The 18,424-nt window shown below is 45.1% G+C and overlaps 1 pseudogene; it reads left to right on the top strand.

Moving 5' to 3' along the window:
- The first annotated feature begins 7,408 nt into the window (after positions 1-7,408).
- LOC136610050 (general transcription factor II-I repeat domain-containing protein 2A-like) lies at positions 7,409-10,867 on the top strand (annotated as a pseudogene).
- Positions 10,868-18,424: the final 7,557 nt, after the last annotated feature.

The following is an 18,424-nucleotide window of genomic DNA, read 5'->3' as shown; positions in this document are numbered from 1 at the left end:
CTGTGACCAGTGGTGGCCATACCCTCCTTTGCTACTCTCCCCATCTTATCCTGTCATGTCTGGTGTGGCCCCCTCTCCCTTCCCTGCTTTAAAGCCCAGTTTCCGTTTGATGCAGGTGGAGACAAGGATGAGATTGGCCACTAACCAGGGCCCAGTGCTGTGTGCTAAAAGTAGCAAGCCAGTCCCTGTTGAAGCTCTTCCTGTTCCTATTCCCACCAAGGATAAAGGAACACCAGATCCATCCTATGACAGAAGCAAAGCGTGCCCAACGGGAGCTATTTACTATGTTACAGGCAATGTGTGAAATGGGACATTGTGTAGAATGCCTGAAGTGGCACTTCAAAGTATGAAATGAGGGATATTTCACACATTGCATAGACCAATGTTCCCCAACTCCAGTCCTCAGCACCCCCCAACAGGTCATATTGTCAGGATATCCTATAGTAAGAACACCTGTGGCAATGTCTGAGGTACTGACGATAATTACATCACCTGTGCGATACTGAAGAAAACGTGACATAAAATAAATAAATAAATCTTGGTATTTGTATAGCGCCAACTTATTCCGCAGCACTTTCAGGTAATTATTAGGGGAGGAAACTCTGCGGTCTTCCGCCGCAGCTATCAGCTGCAGAAGATCATCTCTACTCCCCGAAGTAATGTGAGCAGTTTTGAAATAAAAACGCCTCACATCCACGGGAATATCGCATGTTGATCAGTACAATATTGGGCCGTGATTCAAGGCCCAATATCGCAATCACCCGTGTGAAGTTAGCTTAAGGGCTTATTCAGACGACCGTATTTACACAGGTATTTAGTTGCGTAAACAAATCGGCTCCAAAAGCTCCACCATTGAATTCCAGTGTATTAATTCAGACAAACGATTTTTGGCTGTGAAAAAAAAATAGTGGTGGGAAAAATAGAACCTACGCGACTGTTTTCAGTTACCTTGCGTATAACGCTGGGAAAAGAAGACAGCTCGCCCTAATTAAGCATTAATTGACATTCATAGCACTTAATAGCGATCAATGGTTTCCATTGCTTGTGTGTTTTTTAGCACCCCGTGTGAATGGCATGAAATACCCGAATAAAGATCGCGACTCGATCAAGTTGGATATTCATTCATAGGAGTATACAGTGCGTACGGGCAAACGTATAAACGCATACGGTCGTGTGAAGGAGACCTATGGGTCTGTTTAGACCTGCCAATTTCTCGTTTGAACGAGCGAATGACGTCAGAGTTCGTTTGCGTACTCTGTTTATACACACAGATACATCATCGCTGGCTCATTGAATGAGTGCTATTTAAGGGCGCCTTCAGACGACCGTATATCGGCCGGGTTTTCACGCCGGGCCGATATACGGCGTCCTTCCCTGCAGGGGGGGAGGCTGGAAGAGTCGGGAAACGTGCACTGATCTCCAGCCCCCTCTCTGCCCCTCGCTACTATTTGCAATGGGAGGGTGCAGAGCTAAGTCCCGGCACTTAGATCCGCCCCGGCCCCTCCCATTGCAAACAGTGGCAAGAAGCGGAGAGGGGAGCTCAGTGCACTGCTCCTGACACTTCCAGTAAAATGGGAAGGATTTGTTTATTGTTGGCTGTGTTTACACTGAAAACTGCCATTCTCTTTTGCTCGCTTGAATGATAATCATTTTGTCTAAAAGCACCTTAAGAAACCTCTGAGATACCTCACAGCCCGGGAAAAAATTCAGGTGTGGGAAAAAATACCTCCGAGTGACATCACACACAGCTGTTTATTTTTTATAACTCTGCAGTTTTTAATGCAATCTTTTTTTAGACAAGCGAGAAGTGAATTCAGCAGGGAGGATTAGTGCAAGCCTTTTCTTTTTATTTCCCTTTCCTTTTGAATCCACGTTTGATCAAAAACTGCAGTGACATTTCTCCAGTCAGACCCTAGTGGACGGGCGTGAGAAGTGCGTGCTGGGGGTTATTTCTTGCAGTACAATGCTTTTCTTCAAATTGCATTTCCATGAATTTATCTTGTGTAATATCTCCTTTATATATTCAGAAATTAACATAAGATCCCCCCTATATAATCACACGGGACATATAGTATAAGTGATCAGTCTGTTTCCCTGACATTATGGAAATCTCGCTGCTATGCTGCTGTACTTTTGTCCTGTGACTCAGGAATACTAAAGGGCAGGTAGAGAAGGCATTGAGTCAGAGAGGATTAACATCACTTCAATAGAATGTAGAGTATGTCATACATGTCACATGATTGTGACTACTAGACACCATTTACTACAACGGATAGGTGTTTGACAGGTAACAGATGCCCAAATAAGGACTCACTGCGTGTATTTTGGAGGAACACATAACTTCAAATTATTGTATTACTTTTAGGCCTCTTTCACACGGGTATAGTGATTTTTAATCGCCCGCATTGCAGGCGAAAATCACATGTACGGGAGAAGGCCACGACCAAATCTTACATTTTCCTACTAAGTCTCACATATGTACGGTTGGGTGCGGCATATATTCGCCACAGCCTGGAATCCCGTCGGCCAGGGGGAAGGGGGTTTACCAATGCTAAGCTGTCTCCGCTCTCCCTTTTGGCAGCTGCTAATGGCAACAGAAGCTCCCATAGAAACCTATTCGAGCTGCCAGCAAAGGGAAGGAGGTAGGAGATGCTGCTAAAATGCCTCCCCCTCCCCTTGCCAGCAGCTCCAATAGCTCTCTATGGGAACTGCTAGCAAGGGGTTCGCGGCCAAAGGATAGGACAGGACCTATCTTTTCCAGCCGTGTGTAAAAGCTGATGGCCAGAATCGGTAGCATATGTGCTATATTTTACGGACAGCCAATTCCAAGCAGCAGAAAATCGTCCATCTGAACAAATGACTGGAATCCAATGCTTCAGATGGTCGCGATTTTCAGCCAACGTTTTATCACGGCAAAATAGCTGAAAACGTCCGTGTGAATAAGGCCTCAGGCCGCAATCACATGACTATATTTGTACATGCAATGCGCAGTGAATAGAACCCATTGATTGCAATGGGGCCATTCACAAGCACGTATTTTGTGTGCGCAATTCCGTCACACAAAAGAATACGTAGCATATTCTATTTTCCTGCTCATTAGGACGCATCCAAATTCGCAGCTGCGAAATTTCATACAGGTCTAACTGAGGATTTTGATGCGGAATTACAAACAGGTTTTAAGTCATTTTCAATTTCGCATCAGAATTCACAGCCAGTGGTTTTGGTGCAGAATTTACAGCAGCTTGCAGTGCATCCTGCACTCTAAATCCAGCTTGTGTGAAAAAACCCTAAACACATGGGCGCGTTTTGGTACTGTTACGAGCCCGTGATTATAATGGATGCATAATGGGACAAAACGAGACCATTGATTTCAATCATTTAGTTTACAGTAGCGGTATTCTCGCACATTAATAGTGCAGGCAAAAAAAGATAGGATTTGACTTATCTACGTGCGTAAAAGATAGGGCAGGAACTATGTTTCCACAGTTTTTTTCAAACATGTGCGCTCTAGTGCGGCGTTTGAAAAGTGCGGAAAGAAACCTTCCTGTGCAACTGGGCTCCGTAGCGGCGAGCGTAGTTGCGCATACGACCGTGAAAAGCTGCCTTTCAAGTGAATTTACATGGGCAATATTCTCATACGAGTTCCTTCCGATTGCAATATGGATGGAATTCGCATGAAAAAAAATCTATTGATTGCAATGGGTTAATATACACAAGTGACTTTTCTTTTAGACCAAGAGTCCAAGATAGAAAAATCGCAGTATGTCCTATTTTGGGGCAAGTTTTGTTAAAAAATCCCCCATTATCTCCTATGGGAGCAACTTGCATGCGAAGATGATGCTTTTTTTACCATTTCAACTATTGGCCTTTATTCCACAAGGCTAAAAAAATGCATTTTTAACACCGAAACACATTGCAATTACAGAAAAAAATGCAGAAAACACAAATGCGATGTAGGTCAAGTTTTCATCGACCTACATCGCACTCAGCTATGTATAGATGGCCTTAGATTGCCATGGCGTAATGTTATTTAGTATTTTACAGACTTCTATTGGGACAAGATACATATATTTATAGACAGAGGAAAGTCCAGAATTCTGACAATAAGGCAACAAATAGCTGAGATAAGGAGCCTCGTATCTGACATATTCCTCAGGTATTGCGGAATTTAGCTGAAATATGAATGGGTAGAGAAAGGACATACTTGATCAATGTTACTGTGTGAGTCGCAGAATACTGTCATATCACAATAAACTGCCCTTCCCCATAGATCTGGTACACCGATAGATAGTACAAGATTTAAAGGGGTTGTACCAGAATTTGAAGTTATCCCCTATCTATAGGGTAGGGAATAACTTGCTGATCAGTAGGGTTCTCACCGCTGAGAATCATGCCAATCTTGAGAACAGAACTACCGTGTCCCACCCCTCTGTCATTGCGAGGGTCACTTTTTCCCCCGCAGTTACATGAGTATGAATCATGGTCTGCTCTATCACATATAACGTCAGACAACACTCACGCCTTGCTGATCCATACAGTTGTTGAGTGAATTTACGAGCCTCCCATTGAAGATTGGCACTGGCAGAGGCATGTGACACTATGAATGCCTCATTCCTTCTCTTAAGAAGTACACAAATAATAACCAAATACTTGCATAATTAAATCCTAGATGAAAGTTAACACTTCTGGTCCCTTTACACAGACTGACAGTGGGATAAACGACTGCGCTGATGTCACCGCTAAGGTTGTTAGCACTCGAGCAGAGCGTTTACACTGAAAGACATCGTTAGGTTCTCGCTAGCTTCATACTCAGTGCTTCACTTTCTATGTCACATGTGTCAAACACAAGGCCCGCGGGCCGAATCCAGCCTGCTGCCTTGTTCAATGTGGCCCACAAGCATGGCCGGCATCGCATGCCGGTGGCCGCTCACCGAAGCAGTGAATACCGGGGGGGGGGGGGGGGGGCGTCTCCCCCGCTGGTATTCAGTCAGCGGCGCCGACCTGGGATCCCCCTCCCCTGGTTCCGCGAGAGCAGAAGGGAGGAGGTGTCCGGACGTGCACACTGACGTCACAGTGTGCACCTGCAATCAATGAACGTGACAGCGAGCAGTGGTACTTCTATAAGAAGGACGTAAGTATGTAAGGGTAGGGGGGTATAGGAGAGGAGGGTGGGAGCAAAAAAGGGATATAGGCAGAGTGGGGTATGGGGAGAACAAAGTACTAAAATCAAGTGTAAAAACAGAAAATATAAAATCATTGACAAACTGGCAGCATGTAGAACTTATAAACGTATGGATAGGTGAGGACAGAGGGGAACGGATTGAACAGGACTGAATCACAGGATAGACACCCCTTGCCAAGGCACCTTACACACCTATAACCACGCACACCTATAGGAGTCAAGGGTGAGGAAGTCCAATGAGGCTCCCCGTGTATTAGCATCTCTATCCTGGGCCGAGGTAGTTGTAGCTAAAACATCCTACATTCTTTTTTACAGTAGAAATCTCTGCAAACCATTCCTTTAGGGCGGGGGGCCTGTGGGTTCTTTCAGTGGCATAAGAGCACAGGGGGCATTATTACTACTGGGGCTGATATAGGGAATACTATTAGTAATAGTGTCCCCTATATCGGCTCCAGTACTAATAGCATTATTGCTGATGCCTCTCTGGGGGTCACTATTACTACTGATGCCGCTGTAGGGGTCACTATTACTGCGGAGGCCGCTGCAGGGGTCACTATTACTGCTGATGCCTCTGTAGGGGTCACTATTACTGCGGTGGCTGCTGTAGGCGTCACTATTACTGCTGAGGCCCCTGTAGGGGTCACTATTACTGCTGATGACTCTGTAGGTGTCACTATTATTGCGGTGGCTGCTGTAGGGGTCACTATTACTGCGGAGGCCGCTGTAGGGGTCACTATTAATGCGGAGACCACTGTAGGGGTCACTATTACTGCGGAGACCCCTGTAGGGGTCACTATTACTGCTGATGCCTCTCTAGGGGTCACTATTATCTGCTGATACCTCTGTAGGGGTCACTATTACTGTGGTGGCTGCTGTAGGGGTCACTATTACTGCTTATGACTCTGTAGGTGTCACTATTATTGCGGTGGCTGCTGTAGGGGTCACTATTACTGCGGAGGCCGCTGTAGGGTCACTATTACTGCGGAGGCCCCTGTAGGGGTCACTATTACTGCTGATGCCTCTGTAGGGGTCACTATTACTGTGGTGGCCGCTGTAGGGTCACTATTACTGCGGAGGCCCCTGTAGGGGTCACTATTACTGCTGATGACTCTGTAGGTGTCACTATTATTGCGGTGGCTGCTGTAGGGGTCACTATTACTGCGGAGGCCGCTGTAGGGGTCACTATTACTGCAGAGGCTGCTGTAGGGGTCACTATTACTGCGGAGGCCGCTGTAGGGGTCACTATTACTGCGGAGACCTCGGTTGGGGTCACTATTACTGCTAATGCCTCTGTAGGGGTCACTATTACTGCTAATGCCTCTGTAGGGGGTCACTATTACTGTGGTGGCTGCTGTATGGGTCACTATTACTGCGGTGGCCACTGTAGGGGTCACTATTACTGCGGTGGCTGCTGTAGGGTCACTATTGCTGCAGAGGTCCCTGTAGGGGTCACTATTACTGCTGATGCCTCTGTAGCGGTTACTATTACTTCGGTGGCTGCTGTAGGGGTCACTATTACTGCGGAGGCCGCTGTAGGGGGTCAATATTACTGCGGATGCCGCTGTAGGGGTCACTATTACTGTGGAGGCTGCTGTAGGGGGTCACTATTACTGCGGATGCCTCTGTAGGGGTCACTATTACTGCGGTGGCCGCTATAGGAGTCACTGTTATTGTGGATGCCTCTGTGGGGGTCACTATTACTGCTGATGCCTCTGTGGAGATGACTATTACTGTGAAGGTCTCTGTGGGGGTCACTATTTCTGCTGAGGCCGCTGTGGGGGTTACTATTACTACTGGTGCTGCTGTGACGGCCACTATTACTGTGGATACCTCTGTGGGAGTAACTATTACTTCGAAGGTCGTTGTGGAGGTCACTATTTCTGCTGAGGCCGCTGTGGGGGTCACTATTACTGTGGAACTCTCTGTGGGGGTAACTATTTCTGCTGAGGCCGCTGTGGGGGTTACTATTACTACTTGTGCTGCTGTGATGATCACTATTACTATGGATACCCCTGTGGGGGTAACTATTACTGCGGAGGTCTCTGTGGGGGTCACTATTACTACTGCTATTACTATGCAGTGCACCAAGGGAGGCATTATTTGGGACACAGGTGCTAAAGAGGTGGAAGGGGCTGGCTATTATCTAACCTGCTCCTAAAAGACATATTGGTCTTTTACCTAGGTGGCACACTGTAACATTGCTGGTGCAACAATTTGAATGCCAAAATGTCCAGCAAGAGAAAAATTGATGTAGAAGGAAGGCAGTTTAATGAAAGATGGGAGAGTGAATACATGTTTGTGCTTCAGGGAGAAAAAACAGTATTTCTTTTGTGTCATGAGGCAGTGTCTGTGTTAAAGGAGTACTATATAGGATGACATTTTGAGACCAAACATGGAACTAAATATGCTAATTATAGTTGGCAAGACAGACAACAAATTGTCCAAGAATTAAAAGGCAGACTGCAATCGCAGCAGAATATGTTTACAAAAGCTACAGCCAAAAATGATGCAGCAGTGAAAGCTAGCTTTATTGTGGCGAGGAGATTGCACGAGCTTCGAAGTGTTTTTCGGAGGGTGCATTTTTGAAGCAGTGCATGCTAACAGTGTGTGAGCAGGTGCGCCCCAATCAGATGCAGAGTTTTAAAATTGTCAGTTTGTCAAGAAACACCATTGCAAACAGTTAAAGGAGATGTCCCGCGCCGAAACGGGTTTGTTTTTTTTTAAACCCCCCCCCCGTTCGGCGCGAGACAACCCCGATGCAGGGGTTAAAAAAACAAACAGCACAGCGCTTACCTGAATCCCGGCGGTCCGGCGTCTTCATACTCACCTGCTGAAGATGGCCGCCGGGATCCTCTGTCTTCATGGACCGCAGGGCTTCTGTGCGGTCCATTGCCGATTCCAGCCTCCTGATTGGCTGGAATCGGCACGTGACGGGGCGGAGCTACACGGAGCTACACGGAGCCCCATAGAGAAGAGGAGAAGACCCGGACTGCGCAAGCGCGGCTAATTTGGCCATCGGAGGGCGAAAATTAGTCGGCACCATGGAGACGAGGACGCCAGCAACGGAGCAGGTAAGTATAAAACTTTTTATAACTTCTGTATGGCTCATAATTAATGCACAATGTACATTACAAAGTGCATTATTATGGCCATACAGAAGTGTATAGACCCACTTGCTGCCTCGGGACATCTCCTTTAATGAACTAGCAGAAACTCTGACAACACAGCTGGTTGAAGAGGCATGCAGCTATCTGGCTTTTTCATTAGCTGTTGATGAAAGCACAGACAACACGGATACAGCGCATCTATCTATTTTTATAAGAGGTGTGAAGGTGGACCTCTGTCACTGAGGAGCTCTTGGAATGTAATTGCTATGCTTGGGACAACTACAGGGAAGGACATTTTTGATGCGGTGGAGAAGTCCATAAGTAAACATAAATTACCCTCAGAAAAGTTGGTGGGGCTAACTACTGACGGCACGCCTGCAATGTGTGGAGAAAAAACAGGCTTAGGGTGCATTTAGACGACCGTATATCGGCTGGGTATTCACGCCGGCCAATACACGGCGTCTCTCTCTGCAGGGGAAGAAGGCTGGAAGAGTCGGGAGCAGTGCTGTGAGCTCCCACCCCCTCTCTGCCTGCTTTCCACCCTCCCATAAGAAAGGCCCGCGGGACTTGACATATCCCGTGCATGCGCAGTGGGTTAGTGAAAACGCCGGTCACCAGCATAGCATATACTGCACATGGAGACAGCCGTGGAGAATGTGTCCCGCGTTACTATTAATGGAAAGTTACCAGACCAGGAGGTTGAGCCATAAGGTAATAATGATTGCACACATATGAGAATCTGTAAAGGTGATTGTTGGTGGCACAGCTACTGTTTTGTTATATAGTGGTGTTTAATGTATGTTATCCTTATGCTTGATAAAGACCCCATGAGGGTCGAAACATAGCATGGTTTTGGAGGAATAAAAGATTTTCTTTGCACTACGCCCTGAATGCTGCCACTACCTTTGTGAGAGATTGGGATATATCTTTGTGGGGTCTTTGGAGGCTCTGACCCCTAAATTGTTGGCGTGCATCCCACTGACTTATTAGTCATCTCTTTATTGATTTAAAGAATCCTGAGGTGTGCTGTAAGTTAAACCAAAGTGAATTGCTTTCCACCCCCCTGCACTATTTTCAATGAGGAGAGGTGGGACAGGGTGGAGCTAATCCACGTCCCGCCTCCTCTCATTGCTAATAGTGCAGAGGGGCGGAGAGGGGGCGGTGAGGAGGCGTGAGCTCAGAGCACTGCTCCCGGCTCTTCCAGCCTCCTCCCCCTGCAGAGAGAGACGCCATATATCGGCTGGGCGTGAATACCCGGCCGATATACGGTCGTCTGAATGCACCCTTAGTTGGACTTACGAAGGAGAAAATGAAAAAAAGTAACTGCCACACACCTCTGATAACGTATCATTGCATTATCCATCAAGAAGCCCTGTGTGGAAAGGTTCTGGAACTAGATAATAATATGGCCACGGTCAAGAAAACAGTAAACTTCATTCGGGCACGTAGCTTGAATCATCGCCAGTTCCAGCTGTTTTTACAAGAGATGGACTCAGAGCATGGAGACGTGCCATACCATACAGAAGTAAGGTGGCTGAGCAGGAGCGCAGTCCTTAATCCTTTCCCATCCACTGTCTGACGTCTAAAGGCATTCTGATTGAAGGCTAAACAGCTCTGATGTTAGAAGACGTCTGACAGGCTATTTTTACTATATATTACTTACCGCTGTGTTGTAGGGGGCCTCTCCAGCATGTTCCATACCGCAGTACTGGCTCTAACCAGCAGATTGCGCCATTGTATAATGGCAGAAAGAGAAAGCCCCCTAGAAAACCCTGAATCCAAAATTGGATTGCAAAGGGTTAAACGATTTTTTGAGCTTCGAGAAGAAATTGCAGTTTTCATGCAAAGTAAAGGAAAACCATTGGCTGAGCGCTCCGATCCAAACTGGCTATGTGATTTTGCTATGTTGTGTGACATAACCGAACATCCCGCTCAACTGAATCAGAAGCTGCAGGGGAGCAAACAAGTAATCACACAGATGTCCGACACGATCACAGCTTTCCTGTGTAAACTTCACCTATGGAAATCCCAACTGGACCAGGACAATCTTGCTCACTTTGCCATTTGTTAGAGCATCCCAGCCTCAGTTCCTGGAGCTTTTTCAAGTATTTGATTGGCTACCAAAGTGAGTCGGTTAATGGATGAGTTTGATCGGCGCTTCTCTGACTTTAGAACACAGCGCTCAAGCTTTGCTATCTTTGCCAATCCTTTCACCGCTGATGTCAATAGTGCACCCCATCACCTTCAGATGGAGTTGATTGATATTCAAAGTGATAGTGGCCTGAGAGCAAAGTTCAAGGATGCTAAAATCGAGGACTTTTACCGACTACTGCCCCCTGCTTTGATGCCACAGCTCCGACTTCATGCTACCCGTGTTCTTTCCATGTTTGGGAGCACCTATCTATGCGAACACATGTTTTCAATAATGAATCTGAACAAGACCAAGCACAGATCACTGATCACCGATGACAATCTCCATGCTGTTTTATGGATTGCTGCAGCACAAGACCTAAAACCAGACATAGACACACTGACCATGGGAAAACGGTGTCAGACATCGAGCCAAAAAACAAAATAGGTAAGCATTTTTAAAAACCTGAATTTGAATACATTTGGATGGTTGTGTTTGCATTTTGTATTGTGTTCATTGTTATTTGAATCGTTATGATTCTCCGCTCGTGAAATCCATGGCTGCGCTTTCTATAGCAACGCTATGGAAAGCATTCACTGCGTTACCCCCCCGTCGGATTATTGCCACGGGTAACGCAATGAACAATCACCTGTGGACAGGCAGCCTTACAATTACAGTCGGCCGTTTGAAGGCAACCATCAGGCTGATGTGGCCCTCCGTGAAAATGAGTTTGACACCCCTGTTCTATGTGAAGCACTAAGCAGGGAGTGTTTACACGGAAAGACAAGCCAGCGATCCAGGGATAGTTTTTTCGCTCAAAGTCAGCGATTAACAACTGTAAACAAATAGTGAGCGATTTTTTTGCATTCACACTGAAGATATCGCTCATATTTGTTCATTTAAATGCACTTTGGGCGATAATCATTACGTGTAAATGGGCCATAAGCTTAAAAAAAGACAATAATCCTTGCAGGAATAATTTAACACAGAAATTAATTTTTTGTTATCGAAAAAAATATGTAGCGTGTTGAGAAATGGCAACACTTCAATAACGTTATATCTGTTGGGATTGGAGGACAGGATTTCACATTCCCCATTTTATCTGATTAACTCAAAACAGCCGAATAGAGGGGAAAGGAGAGCTAAAGTTCTTCTGGCATTCTGACCCAATAACTGATAATAATGTTATCTGTAGCTAGATAACCCTAAGGGCTTATTCAGACGACCTTATATCGGCCGGGTACTCACGCCGGCCGATATACAGCGTCTCTCTCTGCAGGGGGAGGAGGCTGGAAGAGAGGGGGTGGGACAGGGGCAGGGCTAAGTTCTGAGAATTAGCTCCACCCCTGTCCTGCCTCCCCTCATTGCAAATAGTGCAGAGGGGCGGAGAGGGGGTGGAGAGTTGGCGGAGAGGGGGTGGGAGCTCAGAGCACTGCTCTCGGCTCTTCCAGCCTCCTCCCCCTGCAGAGAGGGACGCCGTATATCGGCCGGCGTGAATACACAGCCGATATATGGTCGTTTGAATAAGCCCTTAGGCTGGGTTCACACGGGATGGATTTGCCACGGAAATTCTGTGCAGAATTTTTATGCGACAAATCCGCCCCCGGCTCCTAATACTGGGATTAGCCAGCCATGTGGATGAGATTTTGCAATCTATTACTTCAAGTAATAGAATCCGACATACGAACAAAACGGACTTGCGAACAGGCTCCTGGAACGGAACCTGTTCGTAAGTCGGGGACTACCTGTATTTTTTTACATTGCGTGTACATACAGTATTCCTGAAGAATTTTGGCTGGGGAATGCAAGCTGCAGTTTTGCAGCAATGTATAGTACTGTACTGCATTCACTTGGTGCAGAAGAGGATAGTCGTGCTACAGATTTTTAAATCCACAGCTGGTCTATTTGTTGCTGAAATGCTGCAGATTTCATCACAGAATTCATTCATTGCAATGTAATAATTCCATCACTTATTTCAGTGTTATGTGCCAGAGGAAATTTTGTAACTTTACTGTAGTCACTAAACAAATTGATAAAATTGACACATTTATTGATGAAATATTGATAATTAGAGATGAGCGAACCTACTCGGCCATGCCCCTTTTTTGCCCGAGCGCCGCGATTTTCAAGTACTTCCGTACTCGGGCGAAAAGATTCGGGGGGCGCCGTGGGTAAGTGGGGGATAGCAGCGGGGAGTGGGGGGGAGAGGGAGAGAGAGAGGGCTCCCCCCTGTTCCCCGCTGCTACCCCCCGCTCTGCCACGCCTCCCCCCGCCCCCCCAGCGCCCCCGAATCTTTTCACCCGAGTACGGAAGTACTCGAAAATTGCGGTGCTCGATCGAGTAATTACTCAAAATGAGTATATTCGCTCATCTCTATTGATGATTCTTCTATTTTTCTAGAGGATAAATACTACTGGATGTTTCTTGCCTGTGATAGCTGTATGAGGGTATCTGACAAGGTAATATTACAGAATATTCTCCAAATATACTTATTGGGACTTATGCTAATGTAATAGGTCTGGAGATATACTGCACTGCGTAGCCTGGTGACATAATAGTCATTATTAGATGTAACAATGAGATGTAACTATACAGAGTAGTTATTATATTCTTTACTTGTTAGTAGCCGCAGCCTCTAACTGTTCTTCTCCTCGCACCAGTATGTCCTGGCGATGGTCCTCATGTACTTCAGGAGAGCCGGACTTAGTTAGTATCGAGGAATATAGAAAGAACTTCTTCCCAGCTCTGTAAGTTGCTTTTATTATACCAGATCTGTATTTACAGGCTGATGTATAAGTATAGAAATGAATACTAAAACAAGTAACAGGAGAGTCCAAGTGAAATATGGAGAAGATTCCAGGATCCCATAACATTACTTTTACTAGTTTTATTAGCTCTCGCCTTTTCTCCAGATCTCTCTTTCTTATATAGGTGATCCGCTCTACACTGTTTCTGCCAGGTTCTTAGCCAACCAGATGGATGAGGAACTCCCCCTGTAGTGAGAGATCTAACCCAGGGCCTGGAAGCAAAACATATAACAACTTCTTGAGCAATGGAACCAGCTGCTCCTCCGGGTGGGATTTAAAACTTGTGTGGACCGGACCACCTTTGATCTGGTTAGTTAAAATAATATAAAATACTTCAGTCTTTGATGAAGAGTCTGTGGTGATAATGATATTCATACACTGTTTAATTCTAGGTCATGGCAGAAGCCCCTTTCCATTGGGAATGGAAACGAGAGAAGCAGATCCATCACAGTTGGGCTCTTCCCATTTTCAGGAGGCATGTTGAAGGCTTCACCATCAGTCGCCCACAGTTTAACCATCCAACCTGCTCCCTCTGTAGGATCGTCTCCTTGTATACATGGATATGGAAATTCTGCCAAGCAGAGGAGGATCCCAACAGCGATCCTGACAACAGCTGCAACTGATTAAGACCTGTATCCTTGTTGTCGTCACACACATGCACACAGATACTGTCTCACACATCAATGGCTCATACTCATACATGTACGCACACACATACATACACACGCTGTACAGCCATAAACACATTCAATAAACATCATTATACACCACAGACTGTAGATAGTCACATGCAGTCACTGTAGATAGTTACACACCTTCACCTTGCATACATTTTATAGTGTTACCTCCCTTAGTATGCCCGGAGGTAGGGCAGTACGGCAGCCATGGATTCCCTGCTGGTTTCCTCCACAGGGGTTTTTCCTGTCCTGCGTGTTTCTGTATCCTCTTTGTGAGTTATAGAGGTAACAACTAAAAGACATGTAATAAAGATTAATTTTACATTATTTAACTTTACTATACTTGGTCTGAGTCATTTTTTTTACTAGATCGACCCGATGTTCACTGCGCGAACATGGAATGTTTGGAGAAATAGTTGTAAATGTTTTAAGAACTGTCAAGCTGACCATTCGGCTTGAGCTGTTCACCGTCCATGGCTTGGTCTTCCACGTTTCGGGGACATGAAAACAGGTAAACTGGTCAGCACTTGATATGAACGTCACTTAACAATGCTTGACTCTCTCTACCGGCGCTATTAGCTTTAACACAATAGTGCCGCTAGACTTAACATAGGAACTTTGCCCTGGCCTGACAGTCACTCAATGTGTCAAACTCAAATGTTATGATTTTATGGCGGTGATGAGGATGTACCAAATCTAATGACACCAAAATCATTACACAAAGGGGTCAAAGTGTGGTGCAAGAAAAAGCCTGTAAGCTTTTTCCTATTACATTTCTGTGTGTGTGATAGTAAAATCTAATTTACAGAGGTCCCATGTAATAATACTCACATATAGCCTGGATGTGCCATCAGTATGTGACTGGTGTTGTCAGACAACTGGGATTCTCACTGATCATGAGTATGAAGGAACTGCTGTATTTGGCAGGTCACAGCAGTCCTTTCATTGTCACCAAAGCAAGATCAGCATGTGAAATAGAAGAGGATATGAGAGTAAGAGGAAGATATGACCTGTCGACAATTCTGCTTCTTGCTTTCACACTTTGAATATTTCATACTAAGACTTAAAGGGAGCCTTAAGGCTGGAGTCTGAAGTTGTTACATGGCTACATCATGTGCCTCGTGGTTGCTGTAATCATGTAATGGCAGTGTGTGCAACAGTGCTCAAAAGCCTAAGACTGACTGGCTTGGAAATTGGGTCCCACAAACGTAAAGATAAGTCAAAAACCTTCATATCTTGCTGGTAGTTATCTGCAGTTCTGGCTTCTTGAACTGTGTACTGTTTCCTTGTGAGATGTGGCCTGGAGACAGACCCCTTCAGCAGTGTTCCTACTAAAGTGGAATGCTTCTGGACCGCTATCTAGAAGCCTGTACTGTGGGGTAGTAAAGCCCAGGGTGAGCTGGCAAGTGGGTTTGTAACTGCCATGCTAAGTGCCTACCATTATTGTAACCACCTAGTTCTGTGCCTTATACAGACTATGTAACAAACTAGCTTATATCCAATTGTATTGTGACTGACTACTATGCTTTGTGTCTCCTGTGGAATAAAGTATTCTTCAGTTATTGCTGTGGTCCACCTTAGTTATTGCGCCATCTTCCAGCATTGCAATGGGGTCAGGTGCCACAGTTAAGACAAAATTGACCCATATGCATATTCAAGTTGAGGCAACAATGAAGGATATGTATCAGTATCTGCACATTATTTGTTAGTAAGGCTGGTTTCACGCGGCAGAGAATCTCGCGTGAGATTTGTGCGTTGTGTGCCCTCGCATGGTTTTTTGTTTTCAATGGGGCATCGCACCAAATGAATTTCAGCGATAAGCGTGCAGCGTAAATCAAAAAAAAAAAAATCGCTCGATATTCGTTTTCAGTTCGTTATCGCCTACTTTCAGTCTGCATAAAAACTAGCTGGCTTCTCATTACATGTAAACGCTGCCCACTCAGTGCTTCACATAGCAGGGAAAGTGCTGAGCGAGAACCAGCGAGAAGCCCGCGATTCAGTGGCAAACTCTGCCTGTGTAAATGCTCTGCATGAGCACTAATGACTTTAGCGGTGACGTCAGCGCTCGTGCAATCGTTTACCCAACTGTCATCCTGTGTAAAAGGGCCATTAATCTACTTCTTGATGACTGTTTTTAATGTGTTCTATGGTATACGTAATGTCTTGGAATTTTTTTGGTCCCTTTCTCATGCCTGATACCGTTCAACAACCCGGTCCATTTGATATGCTGTAAGCTCTTTATGGCTTTTACTGAAAAATGGAAGTAAAAAAATGGCTTGTTAGAGGGATAGTGCTAATGCTATGATCATCCTCAATGATGTACTACCGTACTAGTGTGCATAGTGAAAGCACCTGTGTTTGCATAGTGGTAGACCATGTGTGGTATGTGAGTATGTGACATGGAGCATGTCCTCAGAGAAGACCCCACAGTGACGTCATCTGTACACTAAGCTGCAGGGACAGCTGTGCTCCAGCTCCAACGCTTCCTCTTCTATATTTATCCCTGGCTGACTAGTGTCTGGCAATTAACATCACTCACCTTCTATGTAACCCTGGGGCTTACCGAGGTCAACGCACTTAAAGGAAGTGAAACAGTAATTTACCATCATAAAGGTCAGTAATGTACGACAAGAGGCTTATTGCGCAGACTTTTGTTACTATGATTGTATAGCCAGGGACAATTATAGCATTTATAGCACATTGGGGACAGTGATTTGACCAATAGGAGAGAGCTTATTTAGTATGTGAAATACTGGTGAAAGAGGATCCTGAAAACTGTTGCTAGTATGTTTGTAAATTTAGGCCAGATTGGAGCTGGTATGGAGCTCGGCTCTTCTTTTAAAACATAGTAGCTTATATATCCCGTGTTGCCTGTATATACAACCATCTACTGTATGTAAATATTTTCTAATGCTATTTTTTGCTTAGAAATACTCAGTGTTGTCTTTGGCCCAATTAAAGGGTTAAAGAAAATCATCCACTATTTTTTAAAGATCATTTATTTATTTCACAGTCTGTAATATTTATATTTTATATTTAAATCTTTCATTCCTCTTGAAAAACTCTGGAATGTGAAACATTGGCCATGGAAAGAGTGCAGAGAATGGAAGGACTTATTTTTAGGAGCAACTCAGCCTTACTGATGGTGACACATGACTGATGGGATAACCACCCCCTCTTCCCTTTAACCACTCATCACCTGCTTACATCTTTAACTATGTTGCCGAAATAAAGACCCAGAAATGTTTTCTTCAAGTGAGTATTCTTTGTTGGAGTATAGGGTCAGTCACAGCTTTACAGTGTTTTGATATTGACTGTAATTCAAAGTTAACTGCTCCAAAATATATATAAATGTCTTGGAAACTAAATCCCAGCTGAATTCTCTCTTATGGTCTGCCTTCCAAGGCCCTTCAAAGTTCCATCTTTACCATTTCTATCTCCAACCGCCATGGCATACCCCTTACGGTGCTACAACCCCCACCTAACAGGAACAAGGCCTGTTTGATACCACCCTTAAGGCTAGAAAGAAAAATATCGAGACCAATATCATTTCAATGGATATCATCCGTCCTTATAAGGCCTGTGTTATCACTCCCTAATAGCTGATGACGGACTGCAACTTGCCTTGAATGAATGAACCATGATAGGTGGAGTTTAATGGTGTGTCTTGCCTTCTTGACTGCCCTGAAGTTCCTAGCCCTTTGCCATACTGCCCTGGGTATGATCTCTGACCAAAACACGATGAGCTCTGGAAAAAAGATAAGGAATCTGCCAAAATCAGATCTCCTCAAGATAAGTTCTTTCACCTTGAGCACAGATCATTTTTCTTAGCATATACAACTAATATAACTGGAACTTGTACTCCACGATTAATGTCAACCACTTCCAGCAGAACTTGAGCCCACCATAGGTCATGTATCCCCCTCCAGTGCAATTCAATATTCCTGAAACCAAGATTTTTTCCATAAGGAAGATGAGGGGTACTTATGCCTGCAAGATTGAGCCCCATAGAACTGTTTTTAAGCGTCTCCCCTGAAAAAAAGGCTGCACTAAAGATAGGGCATGGGTTGCACAAATGTCTGGGGCTGCACTGCAGGGGCATCATAAAACATAAATCAGATCGCTCTACATGGATCAGCTGCTGGTCAGCTATGATCAGCGAAAAATTCTCCTGTCTCACAGCGTATGGGACAACTGTCTACCAGAGGGGGCTCCTAGGAAAAGAGGAGGAGGCAGGGTAAGTCCACACCTTTTATGAACTAGCTCCAAAAAAGGAGGCAGCATCACACGGTAGTGCAGCAAACTAAAAAGCTCCTCATGAAGAAAGAGGGGGAGCACTTTTCTGAGAAGGTGACTGACTAGTAAAAATATGGCAGGGGTGACCACCATTGCCCCTTCAGTCTGGAAGTACCTTCCCTAAACATTCGGGTTCCCTGCAAGTGCCACCCTGGCAGGCGTGTTCATTGTAAAGCTTGTTTGTAAATATTTTTGTTTTTTCCACCTGGAGCATAGAAATAAAA

The sequence above is a fragment of the Eleutherodactylus coqui genome, chromosome 2 (assembly GCF_035609145.1).
Source record: "Eleutherodactylus coqui strain aEleCoq1 chromosome 2, aEleCoq1.hap1, whole genome shotgun sequence".
In the NCBI taxonomy this organism is placed as follows: Eukaryota; Metazoa; Chordata; class Amphibia; order Anura; family Eleutherodactylidae; genus Eleutherodactylus; species Eleutherodactylus coqui.
This window is presented reverse-complemented; position numbering and strand designations above follow the sequence as displayed.